This window comes from Triticum urartu, chromosome 2A, assembly GCF_056163025.1.
Source record: "Triticum urartu cultivar PI428250 chromosome 2A, HENAU_Tu73, whole genome shotgun sequence".
NCBI classification, from domain to species: domain Eukaryota; kingdom Viridiplantae; phylum Streptophyta; class Magnoliopsida; order Poales; family Poaceae; genus Triticum; species Triticum urartu.
In genome coordinates, this window is record NC_141874.1 from 6,505,427 (window position 1) to 6,529,094 (window position 23,668).

Sequence of the window (23,668 nt, forward strand, 5' to 3'; positions counted from 1 at the left end):
ATGGTCTCCCGCATGTTCTCCATGGTGGATGGCTACTCTGTGGGCGTGGTCCACGTCGCGAGCAAGGTCGCCGGCGAGCGGTCCGCTGCATCGCGCTCCCTCACCGTCATCAACATCGCCGGCAGCATTATCGCCGTCATACTCCTCTATGCTCCTACGTAAGTTTCTGTCTCGTATAAATTCAGATCGAGAGCCAAGATCCTAGTTCTTCTGGGGAGGCACAAGGAAAATTTGTTACCCCTACGTACCTAGCCGGCTAGCCACCGCCGTCGGCGGGTAGATCCCGTCCGCTGCATTCCAAAGCCGCTCTGGCCCTGCCTCATGGGCTCATGGCCTCCCGTTCGTCCTCCTCAGCCTTTTCTCGCAGTGCCCACCTGGAGCCTGTACGTGCCCACACCACACCGAGCTGCTGGTGAAGTTGGCGAATTGAACCAGGCGTCCCCTCCCTCCCCAGGAAATTTGCCCACGACGAGGATGGCGCCGAGGCTGCGTCGTCCCCGTCCGCATCTCTTGCCGTGACCGTACGCGTATTTCTGCCAAGCGCCTCATCCTGGATTGGCGTCAGCCGTCAGGCCTCCCCTCCCATACAGCACAGCCAGCGTTCGTCGGTGTCCAGCATCGCTGGCCCGGCGGCACCTGCCGCTACGTCCCTCCCTGGCCCCTGCTTCCCCGGCGTCAGTGTTCCGGGACTGCTGGTCCGCGCGGAACCCCACCGGCCGCCCATGACAACGGTCCGCGCGGGCCGGTCGCGCAGCTACCCAGCGGAACGCATGCAACACCTGCAGCGTCATCTCCCGTCCACCTCGCGGATCCCTGGTCACGACTACGGTGTCTGATTTCGGCAACTCGCCGTCCAACCGAAAATAAATAAATCATACTCCCTCCGTCTCATAATATAAAAGTGTAAGGAAGTATTTTATTATCATGTGCACCCGCAAAAAAAAACTCGAATGGCTTCCGTTTTGACCACGACATTTAGGTGGTTCAGATCTAGTGTCGCAGTTACGTGCCTATACCCTTTCCGAAAAATAATTACGTGTCTGTAGAAGATGGGGGAACACATGCAGGAGTGTTGAAGTGTAATTTTAGTTTCTACACCCTCTATTTCTAAATATAAGAACTATTTAGAAACAGAGGTACTGGTACAGTTTAAGTTTTCTGTATCCTTATTGGGACGATATCTCAATGGAACGGTAACGACACGTCGTCCAGAATAAAAGTCCCATGACCCTATTTCCCTCCTGGTTTGGGCTGGTCATGGCCAGCATTGGAGTGCTTGTAATATTCTGGTCCTTCTGCTGATCGACAACCACAAATCTTTTGGTCGTCGTCTAGTGTTTCGGCTCTCCTTGATGCTGGTGGCCGCCAGGGTGATGGTGTAAAGTTAATTTTTGTAAGTAGTTTTCGCATTTCAATCTTTTGTTCTCCTCGTCTTATTCTTTGATAATACGATGACAAGTCAGCCATTTGAGGACTTACCAGGCAAGTGGTCTGTTACTCACCACGGTGCGTTGAACGATACCAGGTTCTCACCTATTAGGGTATAGGTGGCTAAGCGGCTTTGCATAAAGTTTGATGTTAGTCCAGCTTGCGTAAATTTAGTCCTCTGCAATTATTTCACCTGAGTCATGCTGGAAATTCAATATACAAAATGTGAAACTAGAGGGAATGATATAGAAGATCCTTGGTGTAATTTTTAGTTTATCATGGATATTTGTTGTTCCTATTTATTTCAGTTTGTTCCATCAGATGTATTATGTCTAATTGATTCATAAATCAGATCATTTACTAAAAAACATCGTCATAACGTGTAATTGGACAAGCCAGATGACGAAAAAGGCACTCCAAGTAAAAGCACTGCATGCTACAAATACTAGAGTTACACTGTAGTGTTGGTGCAAGAAGTCTAACTTTGATTGCAATTTCTGATCAGCTGAATGCTAATTAAGCATCACATGGTGCACGTCTCCCTCGAACTTTTATCTTGACATGGGATTTAGTACCCTTTGGACTGTGCGGGCTGGCCTATATAAAAAACAAAATAACTTAATTTCACTTGAAGAACCGTAGGAAGATACTAATAATGTAGTAAAATATGATTTTCTTAAGCAGAAACTGGGTAGCATCCGCTTTGAGAAGTCTAGGTAAGAATTTTATGCTCGGAATCAAACCACACCTTTTTATACAATACACCTCTCTGAAGCCATGATATTTAAGAGGATGAGAGAGTCACACGCCCACACTAGTACTATACTTATACATGTGCTAATAGTCTCTTACTTCATCATAATAATATACTCAAGAAAAAAAATTCCTGGCTCAAATCTTTTATTAAGCCACCATCTCCTTTCTCTCAGAAAAGGTGAAGATGAAAATAAATAAAACACCCTACATAAAGGTTAAACAAAATTTATTTTAATAAAGATTAAGACATGAACCTACAAAAGATAGCTTGCCTCAAGCAAATGCAGATTCAAAAATTTATTGAAACGTCCTTAGGCAAATAAATGGCACTATATAATTAAAAATTGCAGGTATAGAAAATCTTAACCTAGTGATATTGCACACTGCTGATAGATTGGATCATTGTAATCTGCAATACTTTCTATTTGGCCATGATGTGCCAAAAATAGCACTACTCTTGAAGGTTTTTAGAAAATTAAATCTTGCACTAGCTGGAAAATAAGTAATCTTAAGAACTCTCCAAAGTACTGCGGAAAGGGAAAGGTGATTGCAATTCTTCATTGACAGTGCCCTGATTGCATTGTCATATTTCGGTGTACCCTGTATGCAAAGCGAGTGCAATTTGCATTAAAGTATTATACAACAACAGTTAAAAAAGAGTAACTAATAGACATAAAAAATTACAGAATGCATCACAAGAAATAAAGAAAAAGGCAACAAGTTTCTATCAACTTTAGAAGCAATGTCATGTTACTATGTTGTAGAGAAAACCGTATGGTTTATGTGTTAGTTGTGCTCAACGGGAACGGTAGATCCGGTTTCTTAGAACATTTGATCATATTTTAGCCCCGAAGCAAAAAATAATTATAACTTATATAGCTAATCTACCATTTAGCAAAAAGAATTGGTGTTGTGCTGCGCTATTACTCCTATTATTTTGGAAAGATCTTTCTTAAGAATGGAATGTGCTATGATTGATATGCCAAAAGGGGATATTAAAAGCAACCTTCCTCCCGACAAAGTTTGCCACGCACTGTAACATCCCAAATTTTGCAATTTGGAATGTTATACATAGATCATCATGCATATCATATTTTCTTGCATTTTGGTTGATCCTAGAAATTTCACGCAACTCAAGGACCTTCGGAGAGAGTTGGAGATTTCGTTATTTTCTTATTTGAGAGTTTTCTCGAATTGGAAAAGAGGATCATTTGATTTATTTATTTTATCTTCAATTATTTTTCTGATGTCAAAATATGAGAGGGAATAATATGACTTTCCCAAAAGTTAGGAAAAATGAAGATTTAATGAATAGATCAAATTTTGTTTTCCGGAGTTTGTTTGCTTTTTGTTTGGATAGGGAAAAATGCGCATTTTCAAAAATTGCATTTTAGGTCCGGAGAAAAGTTCATTTTGTTCGACTCATTTTTAGGAGTCGGGGAAAATTTACTTTAGTAATTTTGGAGCCCGTTTAGATTTTCTTTTCCGTGTTTTTTTCTGCGCGCGAAACCGATTTAAAAAAAAATCCAGCAGGCCAGCCGGGCCAAGGCCCAGCCAGCCGGCCAGGCCCCAGCCTCCCCGTCGCGCGCGCCAGCGCTAGGCAGGCGCCAGCCGCCGCCTCCACTACCGATTCCCAGGAGGAATCCTTCTAGGCCGAATCCTAGTAGGATTCTTAGCCCCCTTTCCTTTGTTTCGTTTTCCTTTTCCTACTCTATTTCTTGTCCCCTACCCCAAGTCTCCTCTCCCCCACCTATATAAATACCCCCACAACCCCCCCCTCTCCTCACACCAAAACCCCAAGCCCCTCTCCTCCCCAAGCCGCGCCCCACCCCGCGCCCCTCACCCGCCGCCGCCGCCTTAGCCGCCGCCGCCTCCCGAGGTAGCCGCGCCGCCCCTTTCTATTCCTCGGTTCGGTTTTTCTTCTAGAAACTGTTCCGGTTCTTCTCTTTTTCTTCCGATTCCTTTCGTTTTCTTTCCGGTTTTTGTTTCGGTTTTCTTCCGAAACCCTAGATCGGTTTTCCGGTTCTTTCCGGTCTTCTTCTCCGAAAACCCTAGATCGGTTTTCGTTCTTCTTTCGGACCGTTCGTCTCAACGAACGTGATCACCGATTATCCCCGGTTAACGACGCCCGTTCGTTTAATCGTTCTTCTTTTTCTTTTCGTCGGATTTATTCCGCGATCGTGATCTCAGATCCGATCTTCGTTCTAGTTTATCTTCTCGCTCGTTTATCGGAATCAGGTGATTCAAGCGCCTGGAGTTTCGTCTCGAAACCGCCGTTCCGTCTAATCAACTTTAACAAGCTATTGCTACAGTAAAATTTGACCTAGTTTCAACTTGCTAGAACCAAGTTGTTTTCTTCCGCCGTCGTTTTCCGTCGTTTGTTCGGTTCGTTCTTTCTTTGCAACCGGAGTTCTTAAGTTGAACTTTCTGGTTCATTCTCTCGTTCAAGTTTTACCTGTGCTTTAGATGAGTACTTATTGTGTGCTTGTTGTTTGTCTGCGTTAGATCACCCGGATTGCGCCGCTTGTTACTTCGAAACCCTAGGACTCGCGGATCATCAGCAAGGAAAGTAACACTTTGATCATACCTTTTCTACAACCCATGTTTTATTGCATTAGATCACTCCTCACACATTGCATGATTAGGATCTAATTAAATTGTGGGATGGGAAGTAGATGAGGTAGTACCTATTACCTGTATTATTATGAAACCTTTGGGAGTTACTTCTACGTTTGCTTATTATGCCATGCTATGCTAGTAGACGTGGATTGGGTGAGTGATATCCATGACAGATGTGAGATTGATAATTTAATGGTTTATCTAAGGTGGCAACTTAAACACACATCTGGGTGGATTGAGGCACCTGATGTCTATCGGGACTTGCCTGTTTTTTTTCGGACCGCCACCCAGGCTCAAAGGGATCATAAGATCTTTCATGCTAAATACTTCCGTGTGCAGCCACATGCCATTATGGGCTCTGGCATAGTTGACTAAGTCGTGCGAACTCTTACAGGGTAGACTAGCAGATGTAGGGGAAAGTAGGTGTACCGGTCTATCCAAACGTAAGGTGCTAGCGCTTCTGAAAGACTGTGTCTCGGTCATCCGTTTCTCAAACACCATGTAGTGCGAGAAATCCAACGGAGGCGATCGAGTCTTGTGGGGAAAAGTGCGCAAACCTCTGCAGAGTGTACAAACTAATCATGATTAGCCGTGTCCCCGGTTATGGACAACTTGAGTATCTAGTACTTGAATATCATGTGAATCTCAACATGTTACTCTAATTAATATTGATGGGTTTTAATTGTTCACTTAATTGGGATCGGAATGCTGTCAACCATTCTCGATGTTTAACAACCACCATGATAGTTAAATAAATTTATTCCTTTGCAGTAGGGAAAAATTGGCTTTACGCAAAAATAGTAACCATAGAGCTTTCCACCAGCCAAATATGCATATAGTATAGCTGTTTCATTCCATTACTCTCTATGTGTTACATTGCCAGCATATTCCATGTGCTGACCCGTTTTCGGGCTGCAACTTTTCATGTTGCAGACTTTTCAGACGACGAGTAAGGTGCTTTTAGGTCGTGGTCCTATACTCAGTGATGCCGTTGGAGTTGATGGACCCATTTATCTTCCGAGTCTTCCGCTGTTATCGACACTAGATGGCCTTAAGCCATATTTATTGTAATAAGTTCTCTTTGAGACATCGTTGTAATAAGTGTGTGATTGCCACTCTGCTATAAATCCTTCGAAGTACTGTGTGTGGTGTCAGCATTACTGATCCAGGGATGACACCGGAGCACAGAGATCAGACTGTTTGAGGTCTGGTCGCTACAGAGATGGTATCAAAGCACACGCTGACTATAGGACACGACCACTAAGTTAAAGCCATAGATCACCATTCTCTTCTCATTTTCTAACTCCTCATCTTTTCTACTCTTTTAGGATGACAAACGCGAAGATTAAGTACGCTCAACCGGATGAAGGCACACCTTTTGGATTTCACTTGAAGGAAGTCACCAAGTACCTGAACATTGGACTACCAAGCTTCACCGGCACATTCAACGCCACTCTGCCTGAAGAGGAGCGCTGGAAGATTCAAGCTCACGTTCCGGGAAGAACATTCGCGCCAGCCACAAAGCCCATAGATAGTGTTTTCAATGCACCAACCTGGAGTCTAGGAAGGAGCATGGCAGCCCATATCACCATAGGACGCATTGGAGAAGTTTATCAAGAAGACCTCAAGGACACTATCTACCAGATTTGCGGACGCCGAGATGAACAATGGGAGTTAGTCAGCACCAAGAAGGATAGATCCATTGCATCTTTCATCCAGGAGTTAAACCAGCACATTCGACGCCACGAGAACCAGATGTGCAATAATATGATAGAATTGAAGAATGCGAAGGCAAGGATCATCGAGCTAGAAGGAGAACTGAAGTCTACACGCAAGGCCTACATGGACGAGATCGTAGCTCTAGCAAGGCACAATGGCGATCTTAAGAAGGAGATTGAAGAACTCAAGAGGAAGTTTGTTGGGGAACGTAGCAGAAATTCAAAATTTTCCTACGTGTCACCAAGATCTATCTATGGAGAGACCAGCAACGAGGGAAAGAGAGTGCATCTACATACCCTTGTAGATCGCTAAGCGGAAGCGTTCAAGAGAACGGGGTTGATGGAGTCGTACTCGTCGTGATCCAAATCACCGATGACCAAGTGCCGAACAGACGGCACCTCCGCGTTCAACACACGTACAGCCCGGTGACGTCTCCCATGCCTTGATCCAGCAAGGAGAGAGGGAGAGGTTGAGGAAGACTCCATCCAGCAGCAGCACAACGGCGTGGTGGTGGAGGAGCGTGGCTATCCTGCAGGGCTTCGCCAAGCACCACAGAAGAGGAGGAAGAAGAGATGCAGGGCTGCACCAACGAGAGATCGAATCGCGTGTTATGGGCAGCCCTAGGCCTCACTATATATAGGGGAGAGGGAGGAGGGTGCGCCCCCTCTAGGGTTCCCACCCCTAGGGGGGCGGCAGCCCTAGATGGGAAACAAGGGGCGGCCAAGAGGGGAGAGAGGGAGGCGCCCCCTAGGGTGGGCCTTAGGCCCATCTAAGCCTAGGGTTTCCTCCTTTTTTTCCTCCTAGCTGCCCCTTGGGCCTTGTGGGAGGCGCACCAGCCCACTCAGGGGCTGGTCCATCACCACTCTTGGCCCATGCAAGCGTCCGGGGTTGGTGGCCCCACTTGGTGGACCCCCGGGACCCTCCCGGTGGTCCCGGTACATTACCGATAAACCCCGAAACTCTTCCGGTGACCAAAACAGGACTTCCCATATATAAATCTTTACCTCCGGACCATTCCGTAACTCCTCGTGACGTCCGGGATCTCATCCGGGACTCCGAACAACATTCGGTAACCACATACAAACTTCCTTTACAACCCTAGCGTCATCGAACCTTAAGTGTGTAGACCCTACGGGTTCGGGAGACATGCAGACATGACCGAGACGTTCTCCGGTCAATAACCAACAGCGGGATCTGGATACCCATGTTGGCTCCCACATGTTCCACGATGATCTCATCGGATGAACCACGATGTCAAGGACTTGATCAATCCCGTATACAATTCCCTTTGTCTAGCGGTATTGTACTTGCCCGAGATTCGATCGTCGGTATACCGATACCTTGTTCAATCTCGTTACCGGCAAGTCTCTTTACTCGTTCCGTAACACATCATCCCGTGATCAACTCCTTGATCACATTGTGCACATTATGATGATGTCCTACCGAGTGGGCCCAGAGATACCTCTCCGTCACACGGAGTGACAAATCCCAGTCTCGATTCGTGCCAACCCAACAGACACTTTTGGAGATACCTGTAGTGCACCTTTATAGTCACCCAGTTACGTTGTGACGTTTGGTACACCCAAAGCATTCCTACGGTATCCGGGAGTTGCACAATCTCATGGTCTAAGGAAATGATACTTGACATTAGAAAAGCTTTAGCATACGAACTACACGATCTTTGTGCTAGGATTAGGATTGGGTCTTGTCCATCACATCATTCTCCTAATGATGTGATCCCGTTATCAACGACATCCAATGTCCATGGTTAGGAAACCGTAACCATCTATTGATCAACGAGCTAGTCAACTAGAGGCTTACTAGGGACATGGTGTTGTCTATGTATCCACACATGTATCTGAGTTTCCTATCAATACAATTCTAGCATGGATAATAAACGATTATCATGAACAGGGAAATATAATAATAACCAATTTATTATTGCCTCTAGGGCATATTTCCAACAAATTTAGCATCCAAGGAGGAAGACGAGTACGTCGCATGTCCGGACAACTACATCATCATCGACGACACCGATTCGGATCCAAGTGAACCCGACTTTGAAGACGAAGCTGGAGCAGATATCATGGAGTCTTCCACCGGTTCAAATTTCTAGATGACCACCAGATAGTAGTAGCATCCCCCCCTGTAATCATTATAGTTCGAGCACTTTTGCGATAGTTAGACCGTTTGTAAGCCCTTGTTTGATTGAATGAAGTGATTTTGTGTGCATTTGCTCATGTGCATTGGGGTAGTGTTTTCCCTTTAGACCTCATTCTATTCTCAACTCTCGTCTTTTCTAAACCCTCAGATGCCTCCGAGACATGACAATGGATTCCCACCGGAGCTCACTCAGTTGATTCAGCAGCAGAATCAATTGATGCAGATGTTAGTTCAGAACCAGCAGAACAACAACAACAACCCACCACCACCACCTGTTGACCACTTAGCCCGTTTCCTTAGGCTAAATCCGCCGGTGTTTTCCAGTAGCACCGAGCCGATAGTAGCAGACGATTGGCTCCGCAAGATAGGAAGGGAGTTGATCACTGCAGGATGCACAGATGGTGAGAAAGTGAAGTTTGCTGCACACCAGCTTGACGGACCCGCGGCAGCATGGTGGGAGAATTTCACAGCCACTTACCCAGTTGACACTGTCACATGGGATCAGTTTCAGCAAGCTTTCCGCACTGCCCATGTTTCAACAGGAGCTATGGCCATAAAGAAGCGTGAGTTTCGAAACTTACGCCAAGGAGGAAGGACAGTTGGCCAGTACATTGACGACTTCAGTAAGTTAGCACGTTATGCCCCAGATGACGTTGCTACGGATGCAGCTAAGCAGGAGAAGTTTCTGGAAGGACTGAATGATGAACTAAGCATGCAGTTGATGGTAGCAAGTTTCAACAACTACCAGGAGTTGGTAGATCGTGCCATCATGATTGAAGGGAAGCAACATCAGATTGAGAACCGCAAGAGGAAGTATGGACAAGGGAAGTATAACTCTGGAGCCCAGCAGAAGCCCCGTTTTACACCTAAATCGGGATTTCAGTTTCGGCATACCCATGGAGGAGGTAGCTCGCACAACCATAATGGCCACAAGAATGGTAATGGGAATGGAGGAAACATCGATTGCGCTAGTAAGTCAATTTTGCTTACCACACCCGAAGGAAGAAGGATCAAGTATGTATCCCGGCATGTGCCAAACAGGACATAAGTAAACTTCCTAAAAGGAGTTGTGCAAGAGGAAGTATCAGTAGTGAAGGATTTTCCTGATGTATTTCCTGAGAAATTGCCAGGCATGCCACTGGATAGAGACATTGAGTTTTTGATTGAGTTGTTGCCAGGTACAGGCCCAATATCGAAGCGACCGTACCGGATGCCAGTAAAGGATTTGGTGGAAATTAAGAATCAGATTAAGGAGTTGTTGGATAAAGGGTACATTCACCCAAGTTCTTCACCTTGGGGATCACCCGTACTTCTAGTGGAAAATAAGGATGGATCATTAAGGATGGTTGTTGATTACCGAGGATTGAATGAAGTAACCATCAAGAATAAGTACCCACTGCCAATGATTAATGATCTGTTTGATCGGTTGCAAGGAGCTAAAGTGTTTTCCAAGATCGATTTACGATCAGGGTACCATCAATTGAAGATTCGAGAGCAGGACATACCTAAGACAGCTTTCACCACAAGATATGGACTGTATGAGTATACCGTTATGTCATTTGGATTGATTAACACACCTGCCTATTTTATGAACCTGATGAACAAAGTGTTTATGGAGTTTTTGGATAAGTTCGTCGTAGTGTTCATCGATGACATTTTGGTTTATTCAAAGGATGAAGAGGAGCATAAGGAACATTTGCGTTTGGTTTTGGAGAAACTAAGGGAACATCAGTTATACGCCAAATTCGGCAAATGTGAGTTTTGGTTAAAGGAAGTTGGATTTCTTGGACATGTTATATCCGGAGAAGGTATAGCAGTTGACCCCACAAAAGTTGAGACCGTAACCAAATGGGAAGCACCAACGACAGTTGGAGAGATCCGGAGTTTTCTTGGACTCGCAGGATACTACCGGAGATTTATTGAGAAATTTTCAAAGATTGCAAAGCCTATGACTGAATTGTTGAAGAAGGATACTAAGTTCAAATGGACTGAGGAGTGTGAGGCTAGTTTCCAGGAGTTGAAGAAACGCTTGGTTACCTCACCAGTATTGATTTTGCCAGATCAGACCAAGGATTATGAGGTGTATTGCGACGCTTCACGTCGAGGACTTGGAGCAGTGCTTATGCAGGAAGGAAGAGTTGTTTCGTATGCTTCACGACAACTGAAGCCTCATGAGTTGAATTATGCCACGCATGATTTGGAGTTAGCAGCCGTAGTGCATGCATTGAAGACGTGGAGACATTTCCTCATTGGAAATCATTGTGAGGTGTACACGGATCACAAGAGTTTGAAGTACATTTTCACGCAGAAGGAGTTGAACCTCAGACAAAGGAGATGGTTGGAGCACATCAAGGATTATGATATGAGATTGCATTACCATACCGGGAAAGCTAATGTAGTAGCTGACGCATTGAGCCGTAAGAGCCATGTCAATACATTAATGACGGGAGAAGTACCCAAAGAGTTAGTAGAAAACCTTCGTGAGCTATGTTTGGAAATAGTTCCGAGAGGCTATGTAGCAGCATTGGAGATTCAGTCAACATTGATGGATAAAATCAGAGAAGCTCAGAAATCTGACAAGGAGATTGCTGCTATAAAAGAGAAATTGAGCGAAGGAAAAGCAAAGGGATTTCGTGAGGATGAGCACGATACCCTATGGTTTGAGGACCGTGTTTATGTGCCAAATGACCCGGAGATCAGGAAGTTGATTTTGCAAGAGGCACATGATTCACCGTATTCGATTCACCCAGGGAATACCAATATGTATTTGGATTTGAAGGAAACATTCTGGTGGACCGGAATGAAGAAGGATATTGCAGCATATGTAGCAGTTTGTGACGTATGTCAGAGAGTAAAGGCAGAGCATCAGAAGCCAGCAGGATTGTTACAACCACTGCCGATACCCGAATGGAAGTGGGATAAGATAGGCATGGATTTTATCATAGGACTACCCAGGACAAAAGCAGGATATGACTCGATATGGGTAGTAGTGGATCATTTGACGAAGGTAGCACATTTCATTCCAGTTAAGACCACTTACACCAGTGTTAAGTTGGTGAAGATATACATGACTAGAATCATTTTTTTGCATGGAGTTCCGAGGAGTATCATATCAGATAGAGGAACCCAGTTTACCTCAAAGTTTTGGAATCAGTTGCATGAAACTTTGGGAACCAGACTAGAGTTCAGCACAGCTTTTCACCCACAGACAGATGGACAGACCGAGAGAGTCAATCAGATTTTGGAAGATATGCTGAGAGCTTGTGCACTAGATTACGGATCTAGCTGGGACGATAACTTGCCGTATGCGGAGTTTTCCTATAACAACAGTTACCAAACCAGTTTGAAGATGGCACCTTTCGAAGCTTTATACGGAAGGAGGTGCAGGACACCGTTGTCATGGGACGAAGTTGGAGACCGTCAATTCTTTGGACCAGATTTGATTAAGGAGTCTGAACGGAAAGTTAAGTTGATTCGCGATAGGCTCAAGGTAGCCCAGTCCAGGCAGAAGAGCTACGCAGATTCTAAACGCAAGGAGACAGTTTACGAAACCGGAGACAGAGTTTATCTTCGAGTATCCCCACTTCGAGGAGTTAAGCGCTTTGGAGTTAAGGGAAAGTTAGCACCGCGCTACATTGGACCATATAAGATCTTGCAACGTATGGGAGAAGTCGCTTATAAGTTGGAATTACCAGAAGGACTGTCAGGAGTTCATGATGTATTCCATGTTTCTCAGCTGAAGAAATGTCACGCCGAGATGGCGGAGATACCGCTAAGAGATACAGTGCCTCTTGAAGCGATTCAGTTAAAGGACGACTTAACCTATGAGGAGAAGCCAGTCAAGATTCTCGATTTTGCCAGCAGAGTCACTCGCAGCAAGGTTATCAAGTTTTGCAAAGTTCAGTGGAACTACCACTCAGAGGATGAAGCCACCTGGGAGAGAGAAGAAGATTTGCTCAAGGACCACCCTCACCTATTTTCTAGCCAACCCGAATCTCGAGGGCGAGATTCATCTTAAGGGGGGTAGGTTTGTAACATCCCAAATTTTGCAATTTGGAATGTTATACATAGATCATCATGCATATCATATTTTCTTGCATTTTGGTTGATCCTAGAAATTTCACGCAACTCAAGGACCTTCGGAGAGAGTTGGAGATTTCGTTATTTTCTTATTTGAGAGTTTTCTCGAATTGGAAAAGAGGATCATTTGATTTATTTATTTTATCTTCAATTATTTTTCCGATGTCAAAATATGAGAGGGAATAATATGACTTTCCCAAAAGTTAGGAAAAATGAAGATTTAATGAATAGATCAAATTTTGTTTTCCGGAGTTTGTTTGCTTTTTGTTTGGATAGGGAAAAATGCGCGTTTTCAAAAATTGCATTTTAGGTCCGGAGAAAAGTTCATTTTGTTCGACTCATTTTTAGGAGTCAGGGAAAATTTACTTTAGTAATTTTGGAGCCCGTTTAGATTTTCTTTTCTGTGTTTTTTTCTGCGCGCGAAACCGATTTAAAAAAATCCAGCAGGCCAGCCGGGCCAAGGCCCAGCCAGCCGGCCAGGCCCCAGCCTCCCTGTCGTGCGCGCCAGCGCTAGGCAGGCGCCAGCCGCCGCCTCCACTACCGATTCCCAGGAGGAATCCTTCTAGGCCGAATCCTAGTAGGATTCTTAGCCCCCTTTCCTTTGTTTCGTTTTCCTTTTCCTACTCTATTTCTTGTCCCCTACCCCAAGTCTCCTCTCCCCCACCTATATAAATACCCCCACAACCCCCCCCCCTCTCCTCACACCAAAACCCCAAGCCCCTCTCCTCCCCAAGCCGCGCCCCACCCCGCGCCCCTCACCCGCCGCCGCCGCCTTAGCCGCCGCCGCCTCCCGAGGTAGCCGCGCCGCCCCTTTCTATTCCTCGGTTCGGCTTTTCTTCTAGAAACTGTTCCGGTTCTTCTCTTTTTCTTCCGATTCCTTTCGTTTTCTTTCCGGTTTTTGTTTCGGTTTTCTTCCGAAACCCTAGATCGGTTTTCCGGTTCTTTCCGGTCTTCTTCTCCGAAAACCCTAGATCGGTTTTCGTTCTTCTTTCGGACCGTTCGTCTCAACGAACGTGATCCCCGATTATCCCCGGTTAACGACGCCCGTTCGTTTAATCGTTCTTCTTTTTCTTTTCGTCGGATTTATTCCGCGATCGTGATCTCAGATCCGATCTTCGTTCTAGTTTATCTTCTCGCTCGTTTATCGGAATCAGGTGATTCAAGCGCCTGGAGTTTCGTCTCGAAACCGCCGTTCCGTCTAATCAACTTTAACAAGCTATTGCTACAGTAAAATTTGACCTAGTTTCAACTTGCTAGAACCGAGTTGTTTTCTTCCGCCGTCGTTTTCCGTCGTTTGTTCGGTTCGTTCTTTCTTTGCAACCGGAGTTCTTAAGTTGAACTTTCTGGTTCATTCTCTCGTTCAAGTTTTACCTGTGCTTTAGATGAGTACTTATTGTGTGCTTGTTGTTTGTCTGCGTTAGATCACCCGGATTGCGCCGCTTGTTACTTCGAAACCCTAGGACTCGCGGATCATCAGCAAGGAAAGTAACACTTTGATCATACCTTTTCTACAACCCATGTTTTATTGCATTAGATCACTCCTCACACATTGCATGATTAGGATCTAATTAAATTGTGGGATGGGAAGTAGATGAGGTAGTACCTATTACCTGTATTATTATGAAACCTTTGGGAGTTACTTCTACGTTTGCTTATTATGCCATGCTATGCTAGTAGACGTGGATTGGGTGAGTGATATCCATGACAGATGTGAGATTGATAATTTAATGGTTTATCTAAGGTGGCAACTTAAACACACATCTGGGTGGATTGAGGCACCTGATGTCTATCGGGACTTGCCTGTTTTTTTTCGGACCGCCACCCAGGCTCAAAGGGATCATAAGATCTTTCATGCTAAATACTTCCGTGTGCAGCCACATGCCATTATGGGCTCTGGCATAGTTGACTAAGTCATGCGAACTCTTACAGGGTAGACTAGTAGATGTAGGGGAAAGTAGGTGTACCGGTCTATCCAAACGTAAGGTGCTAGCGCTTCTGAAAGACTGTGTCTCGGTCATCCGTTTCTCAAACACCATGTAGTGCGAGAAATCCAACGGAGGCGATTGAGTCTTGTGGGGAAAAGTGCGCAAACCTCTGCAGAGTGTACAAACTAATCATGATTAGCCGTGTCCCCGGTTATGGACAACTTGAGTATCTAGTACTTGAATATCATGTGAATCTCAACATGGTACTCTAATTAATATTGATGGGTTTTAATTGTTCACTTAATTGGGATCGGAATGCTGTCAACCATTCTCGATGTTTAACAACCACCATGATAGTTAAATAAATTTATTCCTTTGCAGTAGGGAAAAATTGGCTTTACGCAAAAACAGTAACCGTAGAGCTTTCCACCAGCCAAATATGCATATAGTATAGCTGTTTCATTCCATTACTCTCTATGTGTTACATTGCCAGCATATTCCATGTGCTGACCCGTTTTCGGGCTGCAACTTTTCATGTTGCAGACTTTTCAGACGACGAGTAAGGTGCTTTTAGGTCGTGGTCCTATACTCAGTGATGCCGTTGGAGTTGATGGACCCATTTATCTTCCGAGTCTTCCGCTGTTATCGACACTAGATGGCCTTAAGCCATATTTATTGTAATAAGTTCTCTTTGAGACATCGTTGTAATAAGTGTGTGATTGCCACTCTGCTATAAATCCTTCGAAGTACTGTGTGTGGTGTCAGCATTACTGATCCAGGGATGACACCGGAGCACAGAGATCAGACTGTTTGAGGTCTGGTCGCTACAGAGATGGTATCAAAGCACACGCTGACTATAGGACACGACCACTAAGTTAAAGCCATAGATCACCATTCTCTTCTCATTTTCTAACTCCTCATCTTTTCTACTCTTTTAGGATGACAAACGCGAAGATTAAGTATGCTCAACCGGATGAAGGCACACCTTTTGGATTTCACTTGAAGGAAGTCACCAAGTACCTGAACATTGGACTACCAAGCTTCACCGGCACATTCAACGCCACTCTGCCTGAAGAGGAGCGCTGGAAGATTCAAGCTCACGTTCCGGGAAGAACATTCGCGCCAGCCACAAAGCCCATAGATAGTGTTTTCAATGCACCAACCTGGAGTCTAGGAAGGAGCATGGCAGCCCATATCACCATAGGACGCATTGGAGAAGTTTATCAAGAAGACCTCAAGGACACTATCTACCAGATTTGCGGATGCCGAGATGAACAATGGGAGTTAGTTAGCACCAAGAAGGATAGATCCATTGCATCTTTCATCCAGGAGTTAAACCAGGACATTCGACGCCACGAGAACCAGATGTGCAATAATATGATAGAATTGAAGAATGCGAAGGCAAGGATCATCGAGCTAGAAGGAGAACTGAAGTCTACACGCAAGGACTACATGGACGAGATCATAGCTCTAGCAAGGCACAATGGCGATCTTAAGCAGGAGATTGAAGAACTCAAGAGGAAGTTTGTTGGGGAACGTAGCAGAAATTCAAAATTTTCCTACGTGTCACCAAGATCTATCTATGGAGAGACCAGCAACGAGGGAAGGAGAGTGCATCTACATACCCTTGTAGATCGCTAAGCGGAAGCGTTCAAGAGAACGGGGTTGATGGAGTCGTACTCGTCGTGATCCAAATCACCGATGACCAAGTGCCGAACGGACGACACCTCCGCGTTCAACACACGTACAGCCCGGTGACGTCTCCCATGCCTTGATCCAGCAAGGAGAGAGGGAGAGGTTGAGGAAGACTCCATCCAGCAGCAGCACAACGGCGTGGTGGTGGAGGAGCGTGGCTATCCTGCAGGGCTTCGCCAAGCACCACGGAAGAAGAGATGCAGGGCTGCACCAACGAGAGATCGAATCGCGTGTTATGGGCAGCCCTAGGCCTCACTATATATAGGGGAGAGGGAGGAGGGTGCGCCCCCTCTAGGGTTCCCACCCCTAGGGGGGCGGCAGCCCTAGATGGGAAACAAGGGGCGGCCAAGAGGGGAGAGAGGGAGGCGCCCCCTAGGGTGGGCCTTAGGCCCATCTAAGCCTAGGGTTTCCTCCTTTTTTCCTCCTAGCTGCCCCTTGGGCCTTGTGGGAGGCGCACCAGGCCACTCAGGGGCTGGTCCATCACCACTCTTGGCCCATGCAAGCCTCCGGGGTTGGTGGCCCCACTTGGTGGACCCCCGGGACCCTCCCGGTGGTCCCGGTACATTACCGATAAACCCCGAAACTCTTCCGGTGACCAAAACAGGACTTCCCATATATAAATCTTTACCTCCGGACCATTCCGTAACTCCTCGTGACGTCCGGGATCTCATCCGGGACTCCGAACAACATTCGGTAACCACATACAAACTTCCTTTACAACCCTAGCGTCATCGAACCTTAAGTGTGTAGACCCTACGGGTTCGGGAGACATGCAGACATGACCGAGACATTCTCCGGTCAATAACCAACAGCGAGATCTGGATACCCATGTTGGCTCCCACATGTTCCACGATGATCTCATCGGATGAACCACGATGTCAAGGACTTGATCAATCCCGTATACAATTCCCTTTGTCTAGCGGTATTGTACTTGCCCGAGATTCGATCGTCGGTATACCGATACCTTGTTCAATCTCGTTACTGGCAAGTCTCTTTACTCGTTCCGTAACACATCATCCCGTGATCAACTCCTTGATCACATTGTGCACATTATGATGATGTCCTACCGAGTGGGCCCAGAGATACCTCTCCGTCACACGGAGTGACAAATCCCAGTCTCGATTCGTGCCAACCCAACAGACACTTTTGGAGATACCTGTAGTGCACCTTTATAGTCACCCAGTTACGTTGTGACGTTTGGTACACCCAAAGCATTCCTACGGTATCCGGGAGTTGCACAATCTCATGGTTTAAGGAAATGATACTTGACATTAGAAAAGCTTTAGCATACGAACTACACGATCTTTGTGCTAGGATTAGGATTGGGTCTTGTCCATCACATCATTCTCCTAATGATGTGATCCCGTTATCAACGACATCCAATGTCCATGGTTAGGAAACCGTAACCATCTATTGATCAACGAGCTAGTCAACTAGAGGCTTACTAGGGACATGGTGTTGTCTATGTATCCACACATGTATCTGAGTTTCCTATCAATACAATTCTAGCATGGATAATAAACGATTATCATGAACAGGGAAATATAATAATAACCAATTTATTATTGCCTCTAGGGCATATTTCCAACAGTCTCCCACTTGCACTAGAGTCAATAATCTAGTTCACATCGCCATGTGATTAACACTCACAGGTCACATCGCCATGTAACCAACATCCAAAGAGTTTACTAGAGTCAATAATCTAGTTCACATCACTATGTGATTAGCACTCAATGAGTTCTGGGTTTGATCATGTTGCTTGTGAGAGAGGTTTTAGTCAACGGGTCTGAACCTTTCAGATCCGTGTGTGCTTTACAAATCTCTATGTCATCTCCTAGATGTAGCTACCACGTTCTATTTGGAGCTGTTCCAAATAACTGTTCTACTTGGAGCTATTCTAAATTGTTGCTCCATTATACGTATCCGGTATCTCTACTCAGAGCTATTCGGATAGGTGTTAAGCTTGCATCGACGTAACCCTTTACGACGAACTCTTTTACCACCTCCATAATCGAGAAAAATTCCTTAGTCCACTAGTTACTAAGGATAACTTTGACCGCTGTCCTGTGATCCATTCTTGGATCACTCTTGTACCCCTTGACTGACTCATGGCAAGGCACACTTCAGGTGCGGTACACAGCATAGCATACTGTAGAGCCTACGTCTTAAGCATAGGGGACGACCTTCGTCCTTTCTCTCTATTCTACCATGATCGAGCCTTTAAGTCTTAACTTCATACCTTATAACTCAGGCAAGAACTCCTTCTTTGACTGATCCATCTTGAACACCTTCAAGATCATGTCAAGGTATGTGCTCATTTGAAAGTACTATTAAGCGTTTTGATCTATCCTTATAGATCTTGATGCTCAATGTTCAAGTAGCTTAATCCAGGCTTTCATTGAAAAACATTTTCCAAATAACCCTATATGCTTTCCAGAAATTGTACGTCATTTCTGATCTATGATATGTCGACAACATATATTCATCAGAAATTCTATAGTGCTCCCACTCACTTCTTTGGAAATACAAGTTTCTCATAAACTTTGTATACACCAAAATCTTTGATCATCAAAGCATACATTCCAACTCCGAGATGCTTACTCCAGTCCTCAGAAGGATTGCTGGAGCTTTGCATACTTATTAGCATCTTTCAGGATTGACAAAACCTTCTGGTTGTATCACATACAACCTTTCCTCAAGAAAATCGTCGAGGAAACAATGTTTTGACATCCTATCTGCAAGATTTCATAAATGATGCAGTAATTGCTAACATAATTCTAACAGACTCTTAGCATCGCTACGAGTGAGAAAGTCTCATCGTAGTCAACTCCTTGAACTTGTCAGAAAACATCTTAACGACAAGTCGAGCTTTCTTAATGGTGACATTTACCATCATTGTCCGTCTTCCTTTTAAAATCCATATGTACCTAACAGCCTTACGACCATCAAGTAGTTCTTCCAAAGTCTACACTTTGTTTTCATACATGGATCCTCTCTTGGATTCTATGGCCTCGAGCCATTTATCGGAATCCGGGCCCACCATCGCTTCTCCATAGCTCATAGGTTCATTGTTGTCTAGCAACATGACTTCCAAGACAGGATTACGTACCACTCTGAAGTAGTACGCATCCTTGTCATCCCACGAGGTTTGTTAGTGACTTGATCTGAAGTTTCATGATCACTATCATAAGCTTCCACTTCAATTGGTGTAGGTGCCACAGGAACAACTCTTTGTGCCCTGCTGTACACTAGTTGAAGAGACGGTTCAATAACCTCATCAAGTCTCCCCCATCCTCCCACTCAATTCTTTCGAGAGAAACTTTTCCTCGAGAAAGGACCCGATTCTAGAAACAATCCCTTATTGCTTTCGAATCTGAGATAGGAGGTATACCCAACTATTTTGGATGTCCTATGAAGATGCATTTATCCGCTTTGGGTTCGAGCTTATCAGCCTGAAACTTTTTCACATAAGCGTCGCAGCCCCAAACTTTCAAGAAATGACAGCTTAGGTTTCTCTAAACCATAGTTCATACGGTGTCATCTCATCGGAATTACGTGGTGCCCCTTTTAAAGTGAATGTGGTTGTCTCTAATGCCTAACCCATAAACTATCGTGGTAATTCGATAAGAGACATCATGGTATGCATCATATCCAATAGGGTGCAGTTATGATGTTCGGACACACCATCACACTATGGTGTTCCAGGCTGTATTAGTTGTGAAACAATTTCCACAATGTCTTAATTCTGTGCCAAACTCGTAATTCAGATATTCATCTCTATGATCATATCATAGATATTTTATCCTCTTGTCACGACGATCTTTCAACTTCACCCTGAAATTACTTGAACCTTTCAATAATTCAGACTCGTGATTCATCAAGTAAATGTACTCAACATCTACTCAAATCATCTGTGAAGTAAGAACATAACAATATCCACTACATGCCTCAGCACTCATTGGACTGCACACATCAAAATGTATTACTTCCAACAAGTTGCTTTCTAGTTCCATTTTACTGAAAACGAGGCTTTCAGTCATCTTGCCCATGTGGTATGATTTGCATGTCTCAAGTGATTCAAAATCAAGTGAGTCCAAACGGTCCATTTGCATGGAGTTTCTTCATGCATATACACCAATAGACATGGTTCGCATGTCTCAAACCTTTCAAAAATGAGTGAGCCAAAAGATCCATCAACATGGAGCTTCTTCATGCGTTTTATACCGATATGACTTACGTGGCAGTGCCACAAGTAGGTGGTACTATCTTATATCTTTTGGCATGAACATGTGTATCACTACGATCGAGATTCAATAAACCATTCATTTTAGGTGTAAGACCATTGAAGGTATTATTCAAATAAACAGAGTAACCATTATTCTCCTTAAATGAATAACCGTATTGCGATAGACATAATCCAATCATGTCTATGCTCAACGCAAACACCAAATAACAATTATTTAGGTTTAACACCAATCTCGATGGTAGAGGGAGCGTGCGATGCTTGATCATATCAACATTGGAAACACTTCCAACACATATCGTCAGCTCACCTTTAGCTAGTCTCCGTTTATTCCGTAGCTTTTATTTCGAGTTACTAACACTTAGCAATCGAACCGGTATCTAATACCCTGGTGCTACTAGGAGTACTAGTAAAGTACACATTAACATAATGTATATCCAATATACTTCTATCGACCTTGCCAGCCTTCTCATCTACCAAGTATCTAGGGTAAATCTGCTCCAGTGGCTGTTCCCCTTATTACAGAAGCACTTAGTCTCGGGTTTGGGTTCAACCTTGGGTTTCTTCACTAGAGCAGCAGCTGAATTGCCGTTTCATGAAGTATCCCTTCTTGCCCTTGCCCTTCTTGCCCTTGCCCTTCTTGAAACTAGTGGTTTCACTAACCATCAACAATTGATGCTCCTTCTTGATCTCTACTTTTGTGGTGTCAAAACATCGCGAATATCTCAAGGATCATCATATATGTCCCTGATATATTATAGTTCATCACGAAGCTCTAGCAGCTTGGTGGTAATGACTTCGGAGAAACATCACTATCTCATCTGGAAGATCAACTCCCACTCGATTCAAATGATTGTTGTACTCAGACAATCTGAGCACAAGCTCAACAATTGAGCTTTTCTCCCTTAGTTTGCAGGCTAAGAAAATCGTCGGAGGTCTCATACCTCTTGACGTGGGCATGAACCTGAAATCCCAATTTCAGTCCTTGGAACATCTCATATGTTCTGCGATGTTTCAAAAATGTCTTCGGTGCCTCAACTCTAAGCCGTTTAACTGAACTATCACGTAGTTATCAAAATGTGTATGTCAGATGTTCGCAACATCCACAGACGACGTTCGAGGTTCAGCACACTGAGCGGTGCATTAAGGACATAAGCCTTCTATGAAGCAATGAGGACAATCCTCAGTTTACGGACCTAGTCCGCACAATTGCTACTATCAACTTTCAACTAATTTTTTCTCTAGGAACATATCTAAATAGTAGAACTTAAGCGCGAGCTACGACATAATTTGCAAAGACCTTTTGACTATGTTCAGGATAATTAAGTTCATCTTATGAACTCCCACTCAGATAGACATCCCTCTAGTCATCTAAGCGATTACATGATCCGAGTCAACTAGGCCGTGTCCGACCATCACGTGAGACGGACTAGTCATCATCGGTGAACATCTTCATGTTGATCGTATCTTCTATACGACTCATGCTCGACCTTTCGGTCGCTGTGTTCCGAGGCCATGTCTGTACATGCTAGGCTCGTCAAGTTAACCCTAAGTGTTTTGCATGTGTAAAACTGTCTTACACCCGTTGTATGTGAACGTAAGGATCTATCACACCCGATCATCACGTGGTGCTTCGAAACGACGAACTTTAGCAACGGTGCACAGTTAGGGGAGAACACTTCTTGAAATTGTTGTAAGGGATCATCTTATTTACTACCGTCGTTCTAAGCAAATAAGATGTATAAACATGATAAACATCACATGCAATCAAATAGTGACATGATATGGCCAATATCATATTGCTCCTTTTGATCTCCATCTTCGGGGCTCCATGATCATCATCGTCACCGGCATGACACCATGATCTCCATCATCATGATCTCCATCATCGTGTCTCCATGAAGTTGCTCGCCAACTATTACTTCTACTACTATGGCTACTGGTTAGCAATAAAGTAAAGTAATTACATGGCGTTATTCAATGACACGCAGGTCATACAATAAATAAAGACAACTCCTATGGCTCCTGCCGGTTGTCATACTCATCGACATGCAAGTCGTGATTCCTATTACAAGAACATGATCAATCTCATACATCACATATATCATTCATCACATCCTTTTGGCCATATCACATCACATAGCATACCCTGCAAAAACAAGTTAGACGTCCTCTAATTGTTGTTTGCATGTTTTACGTGGCTGCTACGGGTTTCTAGCAAGAACGTTTCTTACCTACGCAAAAACCACAACGTGATATGCCAATTGCTATTTACCCTTCATAAGGACCCTTTTCATCGAATCCGATCCGACTAAAGTGGGAGAGACAGACACCCGCTAGCCACCTTATGCAACTAGTGCATGTCAGTCGGTGGAACCAGTCTCACGTAAGAGTACGTATAAGGTCGGTCCGGGCCGCTTCATCCCACGATGCCACCGAATCAAGATAAGACTAGTAACGGCAAGCATATTGAACAAAATCAACGCCCACAACTACTTTGTGTTCTACTCGTGCATAGTAACTACGCATAAACCTGGTTCATGATGCCACTGTTGGGGAACGTAGCAGAAATTCAAAATTTTCCTACGTGTCACCAAGATCTATCTATGGAGAGACCAGCAAAGAGGGAAGGAGAGTGCATCTACATACCCTTGTAGATCGCTAAGCGGAAGCGTTCAAGAGAACGGGGTTGATGGAGTCGTACTCGTCGTGATCCAAATCACCGATGACCAAGTGCCGAACGGACGGCACCTCCGCGCTCAACACACGTACAGCCCGGTGACGTCTCCCATGCCTTGATCCAGCAAGGAGAGAGGGAGAGGTTGAGGAAGACTCCATCCAGCAGCAGCACAACGGCGTGGTGGTGGAGGAGCGTGGCTATCCTGCAGGGCTTCGCCAAGCACCACAGAAGAGGAGGAAGAAGAGATGCAGGGCTGCACCAACGAGAGATCGAATCGCGTGTTATGGGCAGCCCTAGGCCTCACTATATATAGGGGAGAGGGAGGAGGGTGCGCCCCCTCTAGGGTTCCCACCACTAGGG

The 23,668-nt window shown here is 44.8% G+C and overlaps 1 pseudogene; it reads left to right on the plus strand.

Annotated features, from left to right (window-relative positions):
• LOC125534692 (bidirectional sugar transporter SWEET4-like) overlaps window positions 1-23,668 on the plus strand; it is a 33,379-nt pseudogene continuing 9,711 nt past the window's right edge.